General features: G+C 35.3%; 1 long non-coding RNA gene across 1 annotated transcript in view; it reads left to right on the top strand.

The window, feature by feature from the left end:
- Nucleotides 1–23735, top strand: part of LOC141398560 (uncharacterized) — a 440123-nt gene that overhangs the window by 363510 nt on the left and 52878 nt on the right. Inside the window, exons 4-5 of the long non-coding RNA XR_012411661.1 lie at nt 7054–7251; nt 7345–7463. This is a non-coding gene — a long non-coding RNA (uncharacterized lncRNA). The remainder of the gene's footprint in view (nt 1–7053; nt 7252–7344; nt 7464–23735) is intronic.

The following is a 23735-nucleotide window of genomic DNA, read 5'->3' as shown; positions in this document are numbered from 1 at the left end:
GTATTCTCAACGAATTTGATTATAGGATGTCCGAATTAAGAACTAACCTGACCGATTTAAACGATAGGGTTATACAACTAGAAAAGGTCACAGATGAAGTAACGATTATGAAATCTGAAATCCAGGATCTGAGAATGCAAGTCCTAAAACAGGAAAACTCGTATGTGGCTTGTGAAATTAGGGTTAATGGTATACCATATCACCCTGATGAGAACCTTGGCAGTCTGTTTGGAAATATTTGTAGTTCAATTGGAGTTACTACCCCCGCTATCAAATCCATTCACAGATTGCAAAATCGCAACAACACTAAGAAGCGAAATTCCCCAGACGGTGTTATTCTTGTCAAATTCTGGTCACCCTATGATAAGAACTTTTTCTTGAAGTCACTGGTAGGTTTTAAAAAACACAATAACAACAAGCTGTTACTGTCTTCAATTGGATTTTCGTCAGGTAGTCAATACTACATTAACGAAAATCTTTCCAATACAAACTATAATTATCTACAAGAAGCCATACACCTAAAGAGAAAAGGACAACTACAAGCGGCATATACCTTTCGAGGACTTGTCTATGTCAAGCGCATCAACGGCAGTGAACCTATCTGTATTTATCATGATAAAGTCCTTGATGAATTTCGTAATTTGCGTGATGAATCTTGCCCTCCACAGGAATAGTCACTCTTTTGTCCTGTTTACAATTTGGATTCATTTTTCTCCCTTAACTGCTGATTTTTCTATTCAATTTTTTTATTTAAATTTTAACTCTTTTTATAACTTCAAACTCTGTTTATTTTTAATATTTTTTAACAGTTTGATTACAATCTGGATATTATGTATACATACATGCGTTGTTGATGCAATCATCTATATTAATGATATCTATGAATAACACAGGTCGAGATTCCAAAGACGACACCCAGAACCTACTGAAAATTCTCGCTAAACAAAAACATGGTATTAAAATCTGCCACCTTAATGCGCAAAGCTTGGTGAACAAAGCCGATGAGTTCAGATATATTTTTGATAACTCTCTTATAGACATTATATGTATTTCAGAAACATGGTTGAATTTCCGTATACCTGATAGTCTCATTAACCCTCAGGGGTACTCAGTGTTTAGGTCGGATAGACAACGTCGAGGAGGAGGAGTAGCAATATTTGTAAAAAATATTCTAAATGCCAAGATTCGCCTTACATCAGATGGTGGAGGGGGAATTGAATACATTTTCATTGACATTAAAGCCAATAGCATGAACCTGTTAATAGGATGTATTTATAGACCTAACAACAATATTGACCTTGACAACATACTTGAAATTTTGGAACCTGTTACGTTGGGCTATAATGACGTAGTAATTGCTGGAGACTTTAACTCTAACGTTATTATAGACCCTTCTTTAATAAATCTAATGCTTTCACTTGGTTTATATTCTACGAATAGTACACAACCTACTCATTTCTCACCGACAGTCAATACATTACTTGATCAATAATCCTACCAAGGTCCTTCTCTACGACCAAATTTCTGCTCCATGCTTCTCTAAGCATGACCTCATCTTTCTGGCATATAACTTCAATTTACATACACCAGATGAAACTTACTTGTTTAGGGACTTTGGAAGATTGAACCAAAATTATCTTCAACAGCAATTCTCGCTTATCAACTGGAATGAAATATATGCTATGAACTCTGTTGATCAACAACTTGGCTTCCTTGAACAAAATATTCTTTACTTGTACAATGAAACAGTTCCCACAAAAAGTAAACGGATAACCTCCAATACTAAACCGTGGTTTAACTCTTATATTAAGTCCTGCATAAACGACAGAGACTTAGCATATCTTCGCTGGAAACGGTTTAAAACAGCAGAGTTGCATGAGGAATTTCGAAGCGCCAGGAAAAGGGTGAACTTAGCTGTCAATGCTGCAAAGACCCAATTTTATATTAACCGTTTCAGCTCAGCATTAGACTCCAAAAGAAAATGGAAAGTTATCAGCGAAATTGGAATTGGTAAGACCAAATCTTCTAAACAATGTTGTGGAGATGCTGATGAGATAAACAGGACATTTGTTAATATCCCTAGAATACAGGCTGATACGTCCTTTTATAGCCCACGTGATCAACAGCTAGTCCATGATAATTTCGAATTCCAGTGCGTCTCACATCAAGTAGTTCTTGACTGTTGTGCAGCTGTTAAGTCCAATGCTATTGGACCTGACGGGGTCGACCCCAAATTTGTTCGCATTTTGCTTCCTTGGATTTATCCATATATTACACATTTTTTTAATCATATCCTGACTACCAGCACTTACCCATCGCGTTGGAAGCACGCTAAAATAATCCCCATTCCCAAGACAAATAATGAGTTTCGCCCGATCGCAATTCTTTGCTATCTTTCCAAGATATTTGAGAAGATCATCCATAACCAAATTAGTGAATATTTAAATCGTAAATCGTTGCTAACCGACTTGCAATCAGGATTTCGTGCTGGCCACAGCTGCATTACAGCCTTAACTGAGGTTGCGGAGTCAATTAGAAGCGACATTGACGACAACATGGTCTGTTTCCTCATTCTTCTGGACCATTCGAAGGCGTTCGACACTGTTGACCATAATAATCTGTGTTACAAGCTTCAAAATTTTTTCCATTTTTCGATTACTTCGACTAATCTTATAAGGTCATATCTTGCGAACCGCTCGCAATCGGTGTACACACGTACAAAAATATCTGAACCACTAGCGGTGCCCACAGGTGTCCCACAGGGGTCAATAATTGGTCCTCTTCTATTCTCCATGTACGCCAATGACCTTCCCCAGCAATTAAAAAACTGTCATATACATATGTACGCCGATGACGTTCAACTCTTTTTGAGTAGTCACATTAATAATATCAACCACTGTGTCGAAAAAATCAATGACGACCTATGCCATGTGCACGACTGGGCCAAAGCTAATGGACTTTTCCTTAATCCAAATAAATCCAAATGCCTAATCATCCACAGAAACAAAAGATTATCTTTCCAGAACATTAATATTCGTATAAATAATGAACGAATTGAGCAAGTTTCTTCTGCTAAAAACTTGGGAGTAGTGTTTAACTCTTCATTAAGCTGGTCAAATCACGTCGATACTGTTGTTGGGCAGACATTTGCAAAAATTCGCACTTTATGGCTAACCCATTCCTTTACGCCTCTGAGCATACGTCGTCTACTGGCCAAAACCTATTTGGTACCAGGACTGCTGTACGGTTCTGAAATATTTGCTCATTGTGACTCTCAGAGTCGTCTTAAACTAAACAGAGCTTTCAATAGTATTATTCGTTATGTCTATGGGCTGAGTAGAACGCAGGATATATCTCATCTCACCAATTCTCTTTACGGAATCAGTTTCACCACTGTCCTTAACATAAAATCTTTGCAATTTTTGCACAAGATCATAACTACTCACAACCCAAACTATCTATATCAAAAAATTACTCTTTCAATATCCAGAAGAGGAAGGAAGATCAAACCCTTTCTCCGTAGAAGCCTCGTATCAGATTGGCAATTTTTCATTGGTACAATTCGTCTTTGGAATACTCTCCCACACCCCTTACAATTAATCAACAACGCATCCCACTTTAAACGTACACTTGAGCTTTATTTCCGTAATCCTTCTCTTTTCCGTAATCCTACTTAATCTGAAAATATTGTGGTCATTATAATTGTAATCATCTTTGCTTGCTTTCATTCATATATTTTTATTTATTTTTTATTATTATTTTTATCACATTATAAATGCTAATTAACTTTAAAAATGTTTATTGACACTTAATTTTGTTACACTTTTCATTTATCTCTACAAAAATTTTATAATTCTCAAAAATGGAAATAGTTTTGTTTTATAAACCTGTACTGTAATTTATAAGACTTTGTCTTGTTGTGCAGGTATACACAAATATATAAATAAAATAAAATAAGCATTTTTAAGAAATAACTGTTTTCGACAAAAGTCGAAAATTACAAAAAAAAATCTATTTCTGTAATTGCTTGGGTTTTAGTCCAATGAAGCCTTATAAGCACGAAATGACACATAACAGACAATACTATAACAAAATGTAAAAAACCCGCAACAAATTTTGAAAATTTCCAAGTTTTACGTCAATTTTTGCAACCATTATTTGTGGTGTTTAAGCGACCAGTGGCTTTATAAGGGTTAAGGTCGTCCACTTGAACGTTGTTTATAAAGTTGGGTAATCTAGTTCCTTGCACTAGTTCCAAAACGTATGACTTTATAGAAAAAACATTGCCATTGGAACTGCGAAGTGAACTAGATAGTTCCATATAGTTCCTTTGGCACAAAACTAGTCGTTTATAAACACGACTTGCAGGTCACCTACAAAGACGACTTGAAAGTCGTCTATGTAGACTACTTTAAAATCGTCCATGAATACGACTTCAAGGTCGTCTGTGAAGGCGCCTTTAGGGTCGTCCAGGAAGATGGCCTCAAGATCGCCTATGAAGACGACTTTAAGGTCGACTCTGAAGACGACTTAGGACAGTTCATGAACATGAATTTCAGGTTGTCCATGAAGTCGCCTTTCAGTTTGTCAATGAAGACGACATTGAAATCGTCTATAAAGATGATTTGCAGGTCGTTTAAGCAGACTACTTTTAGGTCGTCCATAAGGAAGTCTTTTGAGTAGTGCTTGAATACGAATTAATTGTTGTCTGTGAAGACGAGCCATCTGCAAAAACAAAGTTGTCTACAAGGATGATTTTAAAATCGTCTGCAAAGACGTCTTTAAGGTCGTTTACAAAGACGGCTTTAAGATCTAAGAAGTTGAATTTAATGTCCTCTATAGATACGCCTTTAAAGCTTTATATTAAAATGCCTTTGAGCCCGTCCACAGATACGGCTTAAGTCAGCGTTGCCGACAGTTTTTGATCGGAAATCGTAAAAAAACGTCACATCGTCAACAACATTTGGAAAATCGTCAAAAATCGTCAACATAGTCTAAAACTAGGTTTGGTTACCGCTTAATGCGAATTTTCGTACATAAGATATAAAACCCAAAGCAGTAAAGCTAATTTAATAACACTTAAAGAAAAAAGCTTTTACCAGATGCGAGTTTCCCTTATGGCTATCGAGTTTGCAACAATGGAGAAAGGTAAATGCACTGCCAGTTTTGAATGACAGCTTTGCTCAAATATCGCCTGATTTACTGTGTGCAAGGATTTGTGGCCTCAATACCCCACCGAAATGGCTGAAATTTGATATTAAGTCTTTGTTGGGGGTATAACAAATTCTACCAGAAATTTGTCCGTACAGGTCCACGCCTTCATATTGCCCCCATAGAACGGTAATTCCCGAGTTTCGGTATCTTGAAGGTTGTGACTTCAATATTCCACCGAAAGACTGAAATATGGTATTTAGTCCACGCCTTCATATAGCCCCATAGAACGGTAACTCCCGATTTCCGGTATTTTGAAGGTAGTGGCCTCAATATCCCACCGAAATAACTGAAATTCGGTATTTAGTCTTCGTTGAGGTATAAAATTTTTGACTTGAAATTTGTCACTATTGGTCCACGTCTTCATATAGCTCCCATAGAAAAGTACCTCCCGATTTCCGGTATTTTGAAGGTTGCGCCTATGGTTATACATTTCTTTATTTTATTGATTTGAATTTTAAACAGAAAAAATGTACACATAAACATTTTTGAAGATATTTTTGAAATATTTGTTGCATACGAAAATATGCATTTTTCATATTTTTGCATATGTGATATGTTTCGATTGTAATTTAATCAGAAGCCAAAAATATGCCCATTTCCAAAATTTGACATTAATCGGATTAAAAATAGGTTGCCTAAAATTCCGCTGTCTAGTCATGACTTACAAACAGACCTCTAAAAGAGTGCAGAAAGCTGGACTCCTACATTTTTCACAACGATAATGACGATTTTCATCCATTTACAATCCTAACCGATAAATTTCAACTTATATAATTCGAATGTGTAGATATTTACCTAAATATAAATAAACTGGCTGGAATTGTAGAGCTCATAAAATCGAGATTTCAACATTGTTGCCTTTAAATTATTTCGTTAAATTTTGGTTAAAATATTATTATCCTGATTTATTTAATGTAATTTTGGTTAACGTGAAAAATCGTCATTTCAGGGCATAAAATCGTCAAATCGTCATGACGCTAAATCTTAAAATTCGGCAACACTGCTTTAAGTGCAGCTATATATACGCTTTAAGGCCTTCTATAGAGAAAAATTTTAGGCTGTCATTAGAGAAGCCTCTAAGGCCGTCTGTAGAGAGGTCTTTGGCCGTCTATAGAGAAGCCTTTGAGATCGTCTATAGAGACGTCTTTATATCGGCCTATAGACACGCCTTTAAGTGCACCTAAATGGATTATTTTAGTGCGTCTATAGAGACGGGTGCCACCGTGGGTTCGATTCGATTCGATTCGATTCCCAGGACAGGCAGTATCAACAATTTCAACGGTTGCAAAATACCCCTCAGTAATGTTGGCGACATTTCCTAAGTATTCCAGCCATGTAAAACTTCTCTACAAGTGGTGTCTTAAGACACGCCGTTCGGACTCGGCAATAAACAGTAAGTCCCATACCATTGAGCTAATATGAATCGGGGTGCACTCATTGATATGAGGGAAATCTACCTTGTCCTGTATGGGATTTTTGTGGAACAATTATATATAGAGATACCATTAAGACAGTCTATAGATACGACATTACAGTTGTGTGTTGAGAAGCGTTTAAGATCATCTTTAGAATTCCTCCTTTTTTTCCTATTCATCCATCTTTCACAATGCACTGTTTTCATTAAAAATTTCTTTATATCAAGGGGATTAACCAGTCGTCAAGATTTCCATTTTAATAAATAACCAAAGCAATTAGTTTTTGTATGTATGTAAATAAATAATCAATGGAATTCCCAATCACATAATTGGACAACAATTTTTTCTTCTTTTTTTAAAAAAAGGCTGTAAAATATAAACAAATTACTCACATAGTAATGTTTTCCTTTCTATCCAATTTCAGGTGGCTTAGCCGATGGTGGACACATCAGTTTTAGTGATGAACGCAATGTTGGTGGCAGCAGCATAAGCGGTGGCACACCAAATGTGCCATGTCCACCCGGTACGTTACGCTGCAATGATGGCAAATGCATAGCATCACTGTGGGTGTGTAACTGTCAGAAAGACTGTAAAGATGGCGAGGATGAACAGCAAGCATGCCGTAAGTTGACATTCATTCCGTTTTTCATAACCTTTTTCTGAGATCTCAATTTATAATTTAATTTTTGCAATCATACAATTTCCTTCTATGCAGCACTACACCAATGTGAGGCCGGTCAAATAAATTGCGGCTTATATGCAATTGTACAACAACGAATTTCCGTTGTGATATGACTGAGGATTGTGAAGATAAATCGGATGAAGCACAGTCCAGTAAGTCAATTATTTTATTTATTTAATTATTTATTTTTTATTTTTAAAGTAAGACCCAGCTTAATCACAGATTTGTTGATTTCAAATTTTAAAAACAACAAGTTTTTGAAGTGGGGTAGTTAAAATTGATTTACTTTAGGGAAGGGCAGAGAATACTAGTTTCGTCCAACGCCACTTGGACTCATCAGTTCCCTTAGTTCTTTGCATTGCAGCAAAGAACTCTTCCCCAATTTTATGACGACTCGAGCTCAAGATTAAATGTGACTGACGAATTCGTTTAAATGCGATTTCAACAGAAACACTCAAAAACTCTCGTAGCCGCACATGCAAACCAAATTAACTACTCCCACTGTTATGCGTCTCCACAATGCAGAGAATCATCATAACTACGTTGATAGTTTGTCGAAAATAACAACAAAAAAATTTTAAAATTTGAAAACAACAAATCTGTGATTAAGCTGGGTCTTACTTTAAAAATAAAAGGTAAACACACATCACAACAAAACTGCCAAAGTGAATATTTAATTATTTATTTATTATTAAGTTTTTAACATTTGCTCTAAATGATTTAAATGCCAAATAAATATGAGTTATAAAGTCCAACAATAAATCTTTTCCAACTACTTTTGTTTTAATTTTCTTCCGTCTAGTGGCATAATTTTTTTCAGTGTGGAGAGCATAACATAACTCCATTTTTAAGCTATCCTTAACTTCTGCCAGGTAAATGGCCTTTATATAAGTTCATAAATTACCCTTTTCGACAACATTTAAATACACGCTACCCTTCAAGTAGTTTTGTTTCCGTTTCCTGTTTTCCAAGTTAATTTGTGAGGCTAGTTATGGAAGGAAAACAACACAACCACAACCGTACAACAAAACATAAGAATTTCCTTGCTTTTTATTGTTTAAAAACTCCCACTTTTTGTTAGTCCACTGAAATGCCCAACTTTTTGTGCCAAGGAAAGACATTTTTTCATTAAATATTCCCCAGAGCAGAAAGTGGAGGGAAATATTTGAGGAGATTAGGTGTCCCATTTGCTGCAAAAAAAAAAAAAAAAACAAGTAACTAAACCAAACCCACAAAGCCCATGCAACAGCAACTACATCCACACTTTAAAGGCAAACTCCCGCACACCCGCTCTGTGAAAGTATTTATGGTGACAATAATTAATAGCATTAGGGTTAAAAATGTCACAAACAATTAGTATTTCATTTGTAGAGAGGATATAGTGTAAAAATATAGCTAGAACTACATGCCATCACGTCAGAATGCCTTAACGGCGCTATGCACAATATGTTCTCTCGTTCGCCCTTACTACCTCTTTGTCTGCCCTTATGTGGGTTAATGTGTTAGCCTTTTTGCAGGTTTTGTTGTATGATGGGGAATAACTGAGTAGAGGAGTTATTTTGAATGATTTTAAAATTCCATTTTACAATGTAAACAGCACCAGATGGTTCTGAAAATTATACACCAACACAGTTCAAAAAAAATAAAACAAGTAAGCAAAGGCTATAGTCGGACGGGGCCGACCATGTGATACCCTACACCACAACCTCTAGGAATCAGCTATGTGCAACCGCCTTGGACGTTGAATTAAATTTTCAACCGTGGCAATATACCCCTTGATAATGTTGGCGATATTTCCTGAGTATTTCAGCCATGAAAAACGTCTCTACAAGTGGCAACTTAGGACACGCCGTTCCGACTGGGCGATAAAAACTTGGTCACATATAAATAACATAATATGAATCCATTGATATAAGAGAAGCCTCCCTTGTCCCTACTGGGATGTTTGTGGAAAAGTATTCAACAATTGGAAAATTTACATTGATTAGCCCCTCCTGCTAAATCTTCAAATTATCTTTGAATACCAGGTTCCTTTTTGGAATAACCTAAAATAAATAAATATACATATATACAATGCAATTTGCTACATCTCTGATATTGACAAATGTATAAATCCCAAAATTATTCATATTCAATTACACACCAAGGAAGTTAGTATAAGTCAACTAAGTCTTGGAGCTTTTCGGCCATAATCTAAGGAAATATGGACTTGCTATTGCAATTGCACCTTCGAAAAGGGGACCGCAAGGACAATCTGCTGAACAAAATCAAAACGATTCGAGAGGACTCTTAAATTTCACTTTTCCGAATTTTGTATATAGTTTTACCCAATCTATCGATCGATTGCTCACTTCGCCAGTTATCGTTCACACAATTTTTCGAAAAAAAAAAATTTGAACTTTTGTGGGGGAGGTGTGGACCTATATAGCCTATATTCGAACTTAAACTAAGTTTGGGAAAAATATTTCGAAGTATACAATTTTCGTGCAGACAAGCCAAGTAGACAGTAAGAGTGACAGATGAACGGACTGGGCTAAATAGACTCCAAATTGTCTAAAACAAGTTTCGTCCCAAAAACTTGGGGTCTAAAACCATTATTTCGATGAGACACATCTTTGGTCGTATTTTGTATGTACCTCCTTTACTCTAAATCCTTAGGTATAAAATAAGTGGCGAGGCGACCCAATGCTGCAATACTTGTATAAAACATCCAATTGGACAATTTAACTGAAAATTTTTCTGCCATGATATCGACAAATTGTAGCATGGGAGGAAATTGTGGTTCTCTACCCCATTACATATTAGGCAGTAGGCCCGTTATCTTGCAGACACATTATTGCAAATTGGATCAAGGGAAAGGTCAGTAGTCCTTTTTCCTCATGTACGCTACTTTGCCGGTATATACCTTCCAGGAATTAAAATATGGACCAAAAATAAAATTTGCAAATTTTTCATACAAAAGTAATAATCTATGTCACCCGCTAAATAATATCAGATCATCATGCAAAATTATAGGCATTTTCTTCAACATAAACTCTTACCTCGTGCGAAATTTCGTGACTATTGAGCTATAATTGCTACCTCTAGGGTGCTTATGATTACACTACCAACAAAAAACTGGATGTAAAAGGCTGTAACTCTGTTATCTGATCACGTACATCAACATAATTGGCATCAATGGAAAGGTCAAGAGATCGTCTTCCAAATATATCTCACGAGGGAGGATTGTGTCTTTCAGGAACAAAGATATAAGCTGTATATTAAAAATTTTCACAATTTTCACACAAAAGTTGTGGTCCATTTAACCCTCTAAAACTTATCTGATCGCCATCTCAAATTGCAAACTTCTTCTTTGTCATATATTCTTACCTTATTTAAAATTTCGAGGCGATCGGACTATTATTGCGACCTACAGAGCAGCTACAAAATCTGATAAAAATTATGTTTTTGGTCCATTTCACCCGCTAAATATTTCACGATCATCACCAATTAAAATAGCGATCTATTCTGATGTGAAACCGACCTCCATACCAAATTTCGTGATGATCGGTCCATAATTGCGGCCTGTAGTTTGATTACAATTTATAATGGACAGACGGACACACGGACGGACGGACGGACACACATCTCAAAATCGCTTTATCTCGCCGAGATATGAAGATTGGTATACCAGGGGGTCTCAGACGAATATTTCGCGGTGTTACATGAATTTTTACCAAAACAAACTTATAATACCCTTTCCACATAGTGGTGTAGGGTATAAAACAATGGTGGGCAAATTGCGAGAGACTCATGTATTTTTTACACTTTTGTGTATGAGGCCGAGCATTTCTGCCCAACAGTGGTATAAAAAACCCCACATGTCTGAATCTTAACGACATGTCGCATAAATTAGATAGTTAATGGAATTTCCAGCGCTGATGGGATAAGTGAGGTTTTCGAATTGGTTAGTTCCGCAAGCGAAAATGTTAGGAGAAGAAAATATTTCCAATAGACGACGTTAAAGTCTATAGAGACGATTTTAAAATCGTCAATAGAGACAACATTAATGTCATCAATTGCGACGACTATAAGACAAATTTATGTTCGTCTAATGAGACGACTTTAAGGTCGTCTATTCCAGTGTTCACCAGCGAGCCCGTACTGAGAGCAACTGAGCATACATTACCGTGTGTTTTGGTTTGAAGTTACGATAATTTGCTCTCAGTAGCAGCTCGCTGGTGAACACTGGTCTATTCCAGCATTAGGCAAAGGGTGCACGCACGCTCTTTGGGAGCGTACATTTATTCACGTATACAACATGTGGTGAGAACAAAACAATTTAGTCTCAGCTGAGCAGGCAATGGAGAAGGTTGTGCGACCTTCTTTTGTTTTTTTGTGTATGCGTCCCTTAGCGAAATGACTATTTAGCATGTTATGTCTCCGATAGTAATTTAAACAGCGGAATGTGCGTTGGTATGGGTTGCCTGATGCTGGTCTATTCAGACGACTTTAAGTTAGTCTATTGAGACGACTCTAAGGTAGTCTACTGAGATGACTTTAAGGTCGTCTATTGCTACAAATTTAAGGTTGTCTATTGAGACGATTTATGGTCGTCTATAAAAACGATATGAAGGTCGACTGTTGCGTCGAAATTAAGGTCGTCTATTGAAGCGAATTTAAGTTCATCTAATTAGACGACCCTAAGGACATTACGATCGTCTATGGGGCGACTTTAATATCGTCTATTGAGACGAGCTTAAGATCGTCTATTGAGACCACTTTAAGGTCGTATATTGAGATGACTTTGAGATCGGTACTTGAGATGAATTTAGAGTCGCCTATTGAGACGACCTTCAGGTCTATTAAGAGGAGTTAAAAGTCGTCTATTAGGAGGAGTTAAAGGTCGTCTATTGAGACGACTGTAAGGAAGCCTATTGAGACGTCTTTAAGGTCGTCTATTGAGAGGATTTATGGTCGTCTATTAAAACTATGTGAAGGTCGTCTATTGAGACGACTTTAAGATAGTCTATTGAAGCGAATTAAAGTTCGTCTATTGATACGACTTTAAGTTGGCCACTTAGAACGACATTAAGATCATCCATTTAGACGACTTTAAAGTCGCCTATTGAACCGACTTTAGCGTCGCCTTTTGAGTAAACTTAAAGGAAGCCTATTGAGACGACATTAAGGGCGTTTATTGAGACAACTTTCAGGTCGTCTATTGAGATGTTTTTAAGCTGGCCGCTTGGAACGACATTAAGATCGTCTATTGAGGTGACTTTAATATCGTCTATTGAGATGACCTTAAGGTCGTCTATTGAGGCCACATTAAGGTCATATATTGAAATGACTTTGAGGTCGGTACTTGAGACGACTTTAGGTTCGCCTATTGAGACGACCTTCAGGTCTATTAAGAGGAGTTAAAGGTCGTCTATTAAGACGACTTTAAGGACGTCTATTGAGACGATTCAAAATACGCCTTTTGAGACGACATTAAAGACGTTTATTGAGACGACTTTTAGGTCGTCTAATAAGACGAATTTCTGTTCTTTAAACGACTTTGAGGTCGTCTATTTAGACGAGTTCAAGGTCGTCTATTGAGACAACTTCAGGGTCGACACTTCCGACGAATTTATTTGGTATACTGAGACGACCTTAATACCTCTTGGACCCCAAAAGTCGCCTTTCGGGACGATTTTAAGGTCCCCTCTTTAGGTCAACTCTTGAAACTGTCGGCAGTATCTCTTTCAATAGTTGGACCAAAGATATACTCATTTGCAATGATAGCATTAAAATCACCTTTAAATGTGTTCTCTCTTATCTATTGTCGGGATGTGGGACCAGTTAAGATTTATTTTAAAGAAATTAGAATTTATCGGAACTGTTGTTGGTGTTCCAATCTTCTGGTCAGAGCAGTAAATGTTCGCCCTTGTAGAAATATTTTTGTGTGATCGTAACCGTCTTTGGTCGGAGTATTGACCGAGTTAAGACTTATATTAAAGAAAGAATTCTGGTCATACTTTATGAGATCGTCTATTTATTGAAGACTGCTGTAATATTCATTCTATCTATGGAAGTGCCATTTTCGAAGGTCTTCAATTCATCTACTTTATCATCTTCCTATCAAAGACCCCTATATGATATCCTTTATCAACGAAAGGCACTTGTAGGACTCGTTCTATCTATCAAGTCCTCATACTTTCGAGCGCCGCTTTAGGAGGTATTCCATCAATGGAAGAAAACTTTATATCTACCGAAGTCAGCTCTATAGAACACCCCTATCTATGAAAGACTCTTCAAGCATGTACTCACGAGATCTTTTATCTATCGAAAACCTTTTTACGATATTTTTATTTTGGTCCATTACGGATGATTTTTATTTATGAAAAAACATTTTAGAAGGTTTTTATTTACGAACGCCCTTTTAGGAGGAAGTCTCCCTTTAGAAGGATATCCATTCTATAAGAAATCTTAAGTGCGTCTTTTATTTACGGAAGAACACTTTAGATGATTTTATATTTATAGAAAACCATCTTTGGAAGTATTTTCCTATAGAAAACTATTTTAAGAGATCTACTATATATAGAGGCTGCTCAATCAGTAGGTAAATCTGCTGGCAATACGTTTAAGCCTCCGACTAACCAAAAGTTAACAGTCAGACTCATGTCATTAGTTATTCATGTGACCTCTTTCCAATTCATTGCACTTTTTATAAGGCAGTAGTATTGACCTTGGACTTTCCGAGTACATTTGCTATTACATAGAATGCACGTTCTTGACTTTTGTACTAATCCGACAGATTTGATCTAATTAATTTTAATAAGTAATGTAAGCTGTAAATAACTAAAGTAATGATAGAGCTGTCGTCAGGTACGATACCTTCGAATTACGTAAAGGTTAGTCGAACGGACAAGTCCTGGACTTTGCAATGTTAAAGTCAATCAAGACCGTTTCTTCTTATTTATTATCCATTATGTCAGCGTTTGATTTGAATGTGGTTCCTCTGTACCCGATGGATAAAATACCATATTCTTCTCAAAATTCTTTCACTTACAATAAAATACTTTTTTATAAAAAATGTGTTATATTTCATAACACCAAGTCACATTACATTCATCTGACTTAACAACCATTAACAATAATGTATGACATTTGCTAATAGAGGTCCTTTCGACACCCACCGATACATACACATTCTCTCATCCACAATGGAGTAATGATAAATGTTGTGTCATTTTTTTTTTTTTTTTTTTTTTTTTTTTGTGAGAAGAAAACGCCAGAAAATGTCATAAAAATACTTTGACCCATTACAAGGTTGTGCGACCAGGCGGCATATAAACAATAATAATAATCATAATTTCTGCCGATACAAACCATGGTGCGTATGAACAGTACCACATTAATCATACGCATTGTGTGAAACCGCAGGGGAATGTGTCAATATCCACTCATTCACACACGCACACTGAGACTATGCCATTTTTTTATTTTATATAAGAACGGAAGGAAGGAAGAATATCGTAATTTATATGTATGTATAAGTGTATTGGTTGATACAACTTCCACACTTTTTTGTCATCCGATGACGAGAAAATATAAAAGAATTACTTCCGTTGGAAACAAATGTTGGTAATTGCTATTTGGGGTTGTGACTTTAGCACTTCGGTGGTAATTAAATATTTAGTGAGGTGGATTTTGAAGGAGAGTAGATTTATTTATTTATTTTTATTATTTATTATCATTTATTTATTACATAAAATAAAAATAAATAAATATAATTAAAAGAAGAAAACCATCTTCGATGCAAAATCACTTGCATTTGATGAATAGTATTCAAATAGCAATATGACGATAATTTTATCGTTCCATTATCATAATCACTTCATTATAAGTACAACTTTCAACATGAAGGCGAAGGCAACAAAAAATTTATCATGATATGATAGATGCGCCATTCATTAATTTTTTTAAATAAAAATGGAAACAAAATGATTAAAGTAAATTTGATTTTGTTTTATATTTTGTATATATTTGATTACACGTTTAGTTTAAATTTGCCTTGAAATAGTTTGTTTTAAAAAGAATGTCACTAAATAAAATGAATGTCACTTGCTACTGCGGTGTTAATGTTCACATTGTGGTTGCATGATGTGCACTTTCCTGTCGCCACCACCATCATCTGTAACTAACAGCACCACATTGGATTAGAAGAAAATACAATTGATCAAATTCTTATTATGTCAACACTGAGGACGATAGATAGGCTACGATAGAAAACGATGCGAGAATAAACAATTCCATCTTGAATATTCGATACTTAAACATGGAGTCTTTGCAATATTTATTGTCCTTTTCGATAAACGTTTACATATATATACATATATGTATGCGTTTGTCTCCATTACAACATAAGTCCAAATAAAATCCCCATGCAAGATATTTTGTAATAAAATTTATATGTGTCTTATAGTTATTCTTTTCATTCTTCCCTTACTAGAGAGATCTCTCTCTCTCTCGTTGTGAGTGCAATGTGTTAAAGATAATAAACATTAAAGTGTATACCATACAAATGATCCAGACTGTTAATGTAAAATGTCCTTCAGATAAACTAGTCGGTTAGAGTATTTAAGTATGTGTGTGTGTGTATTCTGATTGTCCATGCATGCATGTGCATGCATATACATATAATGTTTAAGGCTATTTGAATATTAAACTTGGCAAGTGTGAATAAGTAATAGTGTACCGTAGTGATAGGTGTATGTACGTGTGTATATGTGCATGTGTTTGAAGTGTCTGAGTGTTGAACCATGTGTTCTACATTGGCACATGTTGTTAGTTATATGCGCTTGACCAATATGTATATAATATGACAAGAAGGCCACCATATGTCTAGATGATTGTAAATTACCTACGCATTACAGACAATAGGATAAGTAGCCAATAGAATGGAATGTTTAAGACATTAATAAGTTCTATTCCACACATATGTAAATACATATGTAATAAGTAGAGAGAAAATTATAGATACTGTTTTTTGAGTTAAGTTAAGAAATAACTTTTCATAGAGGAGCAAATAGAAAGTAGAAGATATCATTATCATCACAAAAAGTACGAAATTACATAAAAAGTGCATGAGGCAAACAGTGATCTTAAAAATTAAAATAAAACAAGTAAAAAAGCATTAAGTTCGGCCGGGCCGAACTTTTCATACCCTCCACCATAAAATATTCATTCCTGTCCCCAACTTTAAGTGAGTACGTTAAAATGTCAGATAATGTACATAAAATGCTTCATTCGGGAGGCCCTTTTTTATGGTGCCTATATCTAACTGTTGACAATTTTTGGTGGGCTAGAAATTGGGAGGTACTGTTATATAGGGGTTATAATAAAACATGGGTCTATGTTGAGAGTTTTTGATGGGAGCCTATAATGTCAAATAACTCCTAATTCGGTTAAAAATTTAGCTAGAGTCCTCAAAATATCGAAAATCGGTACATAACGTGGGAACTTCCAATGTCATTAACAGCTAGTTCGGAGGTATATGGGCTATACGAAAATATGAACTTAAATGAACAATTTTTGTTGCAGAATTTTTGTTGACTTTTAAATTTCAAATTACAGAAAGTTCGTCCAAAAATAAAGCTAAGGTACGGAAAATCGGGAGGTTTGTTTTGGGGCTATACAAAAACATGGTCCTACGTTCGGTTAAACATTTTAAGTAAAATCCTCAAAGTACCGAAAATCGGGAAGTACCGTTATATTGGGGCTATGTTGAAAATTGTTGATGCAGATGCATGGTGACCACTACAACCTTCAAATGTCAAATTGCAGTTAGTTCTGTTAAAAATTTTAGCTAAAATGGCCAAATTACTGAAAATTGGGAGGTACCGTTACATGGGAGCTATATCCGAACATGGACCTATGTTGACAATTTTTGATGGAGAGGTGTTGTGACCACTAAGAACTTCAAATGTCAAATTACTGCTAGTTCGGTTTAATATTGTAGCTAAAATCATCAAATTACTGAAAATCGGGAGGTTCCGTTATATGGGGGCTTTCTGGACAATTTTTGGTGGAGAGGTGTGGTGACCACTAAGAATTTCAAATGTTCAAATTACAGATATTTCGGTTAAAACTTGTTGGTAAAATTCTCAAAATACCTGAAATCGGGCGGTAACGTTGTATGGGGGCTATTCCAAAACATGGACCTATGCCCACTAGTTATATAAGTTTATTGACATTTAAGAACCCTAAATGTCAAATTATAGCTATATCGGTCTGAAAATGTAGATAAAAACGTCAAAATGTCGTAAATCGGGGGTACCGTTATATGGGGGCTATACCAACACGTGGACCTAGGTCCACAACTTTTGTTATATAAGTTTAGGTACACTTAAGAACTTCAAATGTCAAATTATAGCTTCATCGGTCTGAAAATGTAGCTAAAAACGTCAAAATACCGTAAATCGGGGGGTACCGTTATAAGGGGGCTATACCAAAACGTGGACCTATGTCCAAAACTTTTGTTATATAAGTTTATTGATACTTAAGAACCCTAAATGTCAAATTATAGCTAAATCGGTCTGAAAATGTAGCTAAAACCGTCAAAATACCGTAAATAGGGGGGTACGGTTATATGGGGGCTATACCAAAACGTGGACCTATGTCCACACCTTTTGTTATATAACTTTATTGACATTTAAGAACCCTAAATGTCAAATTATAGCTACATCGGCCCGAAAATGTAGCTAAAAACGTCAAAATACCGTAAATCGGGGGCTACCGTTATATGGGGGCTATACCAAAACGTGGACCTATGTTCACAAATTTTGTTATATAAGTTTATTGACACTTAAGAACCCTAAATGTCAAATTATAGCTAAATCGGTCTGAAAACGTAGCTACAAACGTCAAAATACCGTAAATCGGGGGGTACCGTTATATGGGGGCTATACCAAAAAGTGGACCTTTTGTTATATAAGTTTATTGACATTAAGGAACCCTAAATGTCAAATAATAGCTACATCGATCTTAAAATGTAGCAAAAAACGTCAAAATACCGCAAATCGGGGGGTACCGTTATATGGGGGCTATACCAAAACGTGGACCTATGTCCACAACTTTTGTTATATTAGTTTATTGACATTTAAGAACCCTAAATGTCAAATTATAGCCAAATCGGTCTGAAAATGTAGCTAAAACCGTCAAAACAACGTAAATCGGGGGGTACCGTTATATGGGGGTTATACCAAAACGTGGACCGATATAGCCCATCATCGAACTTGACCTGCCTGCAAACAAAAGATGCATTTTCCCAAAATTTCAGCGTCCTATCTCCATTTTTGTGGATGCTAGAGTGATTACCACAGACGGACGGACGGACGGACGGACGGACGGACGGACGGACGGACGGACGTGCTCAGATCGACTTAGAATTTTACCCTGATCAAGAATATATATACTTTATAGGGTCGCAAATGAGTATTTCAATGCGTTACAAACGGAAAAACAAACTTAATATACCCTCCATACTATGGTGGAGGGTATAAAAACATATACATATATGTGAAACAACCTATGTCTACAGGTTGTGGAAATTGAAATGGCCAGTAGGCATATTGGACCACTGTAAAATATAAGGGAAGCGGACGCCAGAACGACAGAACGGATCTTTGGCTACATTTCTGAAAATATTTTTTGTTTCATAAGCGTATTTAAGGGTATTTAAGCGTATTTTTACAAAGCTTAGATTCTTAAAGAATATTTTTTTTAAATAGGCCAAAACTATTTTCTTTAGAATATCTTTTACAACGACTTTTAGTTGCAGCCTCCGATACCATAAAAATATTTGCTCGTCCAAGTGTGGGCTACCACAAGCAATATTTTTTGCTAGTTTAAAGCTGTCTCAATATTATTATTATTATTATTATTATTATTCTTATTATTATTATTATTCTTATTATTATTATTATTATTATTGTTGTTGTTGTTATTATTATTATTATTATTATTATTATTATTATTATTATTATTATTATTATTATTATTATTATTATTATTATTATTAAATCTTTAATTCTTTGTTATACAATTGTTTGAATTCAACAAAATATAGAAATAAATATAGAACTAAACAGGTAAAGGTATTCAAAAGGATTTTTGAAATTTTTTATAAAAAAAATCCCTAAAGATTTGTTCAAAAATTTGTGTCAAATAATTAAAAAAAAAATTGGAAAAAAACTGGTTTCTTTATCTTATAGAATTTTCAAAAACCCTAAAATTAACTTGTATTTTTTTCAAAAAACACGACAAACAAATTTTGAAAAATGTTCAATAGTTTCACTTGTTTAAAATAATTTAACTAAATCTTTCAACTGAGAATAAAATTTTATTTATAAAAAACAGTTTTGAAATTTTTTATAAAAATTTTCAAAAAATGATTTGTCTACATTTTGTCGAAAAACTGAAAAAAATATTCTGAGTTTTTGAGCTATAAAATTGTTCAACAATCGCTATAAAAGACAATTAAAAAAAAAAAAATAAATAAAATGAAGTGAAATGAATGAATAATGTGTCCATAACCTTTACATTACATCAACTGGGGGACGCAATTATATAGAGACTGCGCCTACTGTAGTTGAACTGAATCAGCATTATCTAATGCTTAACAAGAATCAGATCGATCGGTTCTACAGAAATATTTTGAACCTCCTTTTCACCACTGTGCACTGGACCGATTTGTATAGAGTTTGAACTGAAGAAATATTTACGCAATTTCAAGGCGAGAAAACAAACGGACTGTTGGCCAGTAACCAAATGTTCCCGAATCGCTGTGCGGAGGTATTGGTAATCTAGTCTATGTTTTGCTGGAAGGACAAATTTCAGTTAGCAGCCACTCTCAATATCTTTATCTACTTGTCTTCTCCAGGTCTATGCCTCCTTAGCCTTGTATTTAATATATGAAGAAACTTTTTCTATATATCACACTATTTTTTTAAACGTTCCAAAATCAACATTGTCTTATAAGGATACATTTTTCCAATTTTTGTTATTAATTTTTGCATACAACGTCTCATACAATTCTCTTAAATTACTTATAAAGAAATATTTTAACTTAACTTTAAAGATTTCAAATAACCTTTACATTTATCGATTTAGTGAATTTAAATACAATAGTTGAAGGAAAAAACAGATATCTCTAGAAAAATTATCTGTGTAGTGAAATCAAAGTTTAGCGGTAGCATTTACAATTTTCATTAAATAAAGTTGTGCTGTCCATTCCTTTTTCCTCCTTCTCCATATCTATCTTACAAAAAAACAATAAGCGTTAAGAAATCACACAAAACTACGAATGAAGACAAACATTGCTAGAAGTAAAGCAAAGTAGGAAGTAAAAAACAACTAGAGATGGACAGTGGGTAAATACCCAATGGGTAAATTCCCGGTAAATTGGGTAAATTGGGTAAATACCGGGTAAATACCCATTTGTGGGTATTTATTTGGGTATTTACTATATTGAATCGCTAATACAACATCTTAGACCCTATTTCTGGGTTTAGGTTATGAAATCGATTCAAAATGGATAGTTTTACAATACTTTAAACAAGTGGGTAAATACCCGAGTATTTACCCAAGTGTTGGGTAAAAACTCATTAACTGCCGAATCACTTGACGTAGGCTGACAAAACTTGGCATAAATCTTACTTATGTCAAGAGAATATCTAGCATTGAAAATGGGGTCTCTGGGTCCATGTTTTGATATAGCCCCCATATAACCGTACCTCCCGATTTAAGGTATTTTTTGTCTATTTGGCTCATTGTACAATCATATTGGCTGAAATTTGGCACAGTGAGTTCTTAATATGTAGAAAATATCCTTGCAAAAATTTGTCAACATAGGTCCACGTTTTCTAATAGCCCCCATATAAGGGTACCCCGATTTGGAGTATTTACCCAAATGTTGGGTAAAAACTCTTTAACTCCCGAACCACTTGACGTAGGCTTACAAAACGTGGCATAAATCTTACTTATGTCAAAAGAACTTTTGGTACTGAACATGGGGTCTCTGGGTCAATGTTTTGATATAGCCCCCCATATATCCGTACCTCCCGATTTAAGGTATTTTTTGTCTATTTGGCTCATTGTACAATCATAGTGGCTGAAATTTGGCACAGTGGGTTCTCAATATGTAGAAAATATCCTTGCAAAAATTTGTCAACATAGGTCCACGTTTTCTAATAGCCCCCATATAAGGGTACCCCGATTTGGAGTATTTACCCAAATGTTGGGTAAAAACTCTTTAACTCCCGAACCACTTGACGTAGGCTTACAAAACGTGGCATAAATCTTACTTATGTCAAAAGAACTTTTGGTACTGAACATGGGGTCTCTGGGTCAATGTTTTGATATAGCCCCCCATATATCCGTACCTTCCGATTTAAGGTATTTTTTGTCTATTTGGCTCATTGTACAATCATAGTGGCTGAAATTTGGCACAGTGGGTTCTCAATATGTAGAAAATATCCTTGCAAAAATTTGTCAACATAGGTCCACGTTTTCTAATAGCCCCCATATAAGGGTACCCCGATTTCGAGTATTTACCCAAAAGTGGGTAAAAACTCATTAACTGTCGAACCACTTGACGTTGGCTGACAAAATTTGGCTCAAAACTTTCTTATATTAATAGTATTAAAGGTATTGAAAATGGAGTCCCTGGGTCCACTTTTTGATATAGCCGTACCTCCCGATTTCAGAAACCCATATTGGGGCTACAAGAAAACGTGGACCTACGTCGACAATTTTGCAAGGATATTTTATACATATTGGGAACTCACTGTACCAAATTACAGTCAGGATGATCGTAAAATGTGGCTAATAGTTAAAAATACCTTACATCGGGAGGTACGGCTATATGGGGGCTATATCAAAACATGGACCCAGGGACTCCATTTTCAATACATTTATTACTATTGATATAAGAAAGTTTTGAGCCAAATTTTGTCAGCCAACGTCAAGTGGTTCGACAGTTAATGAGTTTTTACCCACATTTGGGTAAATACTCGAAATCGGGGTACCCTTATATGGGGGCTATTAGAAAACGTGGACCTATGTTGACAAATTTTTGCAAGGATATTTTCTACATATTGAGAACTCACTGTGCCAAATTTCAGCCAATATGATTGTACAATGAGGCTAATAATTAAAAAATACCTTAAATCGGGAGGTAGGGATATATGGGGGCTATATCAAAACAGTACCAGAAGTTCTTTTGACATAAGAAAGATTTGAGCCAAATTTTGTCAGCCTACGTCAAGTAGTTCGGCAGTTAATAAGTTTTTACCCAACATTTGGGTAAATACTCGGGTATTTACCCAAGTATTTACCCACTTGTTTAAAGTATTGTAAAACTATGCATTTTGAATCGATTTCATAACCTAAACCCAGAAATAGGGTCTACGATTTTGTATTAGCGATTCAATATAGTAAATACCCAAATAAATACCCGGTAAAAACCATCTCTACATATAAGCTATTTAAAAAAGTGGGCGGGGTCGGGTCTTTAGGCCCCAAATTAGTACCTAGGATCAGAAGCAACAACCGTTGTCTCGCAAATTAATTTTCTCTCCGATAAGTTCGTCAGTTTTGCTAAAATAGCGTTTTTAAAAAATAGGGCGTAGAGGAGGTACCCCGCCCCCTCCGAAATGCAAAAAAAATATATAGCCTATTTTCACCACCGGTGTTCCCTGTACATTCTCTGAAATTTTTGAGTCTATACGGAACATACTAACACACATTGTCTTTTATATATAAGATGTGCCGTATGTGTATTGACCATACTTATACGCCAAGCTTCTTATAATCCAGAAAAACTTCGCAATACTCTTCTGGAAGAAGAAGACCTACCAATAAGTCATTCATGTACAGAAAACCTTTCCCTAATGTCTTCTAGACTTTAAATGCAGGACTCCTTTCAAAGGTATTCAATTGAAAATCTTAGATTCACTTTGGCAGTTTTGTTGAGATGTGTGTTTATTTGTTATTTGTAAAATAAGTAAGCTTAATCTCGGACTTGTTGTCTTCAAATTTTAAAACAACAAGGTTTTTTTTGCAGTTTTTTTGTGTGCAGTTAAAATAAATTTACATTAATTTGGTTTGCATATGCGTCTTAGAGAGTTTTTGAATGTTTCTGTTGAACTCGCATTTAAACGAATTCATAGGTCACATTTATTCAAGAGCTCGAGTCGTCATAAAATTGGGAAAGAGTTATTTATTTCAATACAAAGAACTGTGAGTCCAAGTGGCTTTGGACGAAATTAGCCTTCTCTGCCTTTCCCGAAATTAAATCGCTTGTAACAGCACCCACTTTAAAAAACTTTTTGTTTTTAGATTTGAAAACAACAAGTGACATTAACTGACTTATTTTACAAATAATAAATCATTAA

This window comes from Musca autumnalis, unplaced genomic scaffold (assembly GCF_047663935.1).
Source record: "Musca autumnalis isolate F117 unplaced genomic scaffold, ASM4766393v1 scaffold_3, whole genome shotgun sequence".
In the NCBI taxonomy this organism is placed as follows: Eukaryota; Metazoa; Arthropoda; class Insecta; order Diptera; family Muscidae; genus Musca; species Musca autumnalis.
The sequence above is the reverse complement of the archived record's forward strand: the minus strand, read 5'-3'. Positions and strand labels throughout refer to the sequence as shown.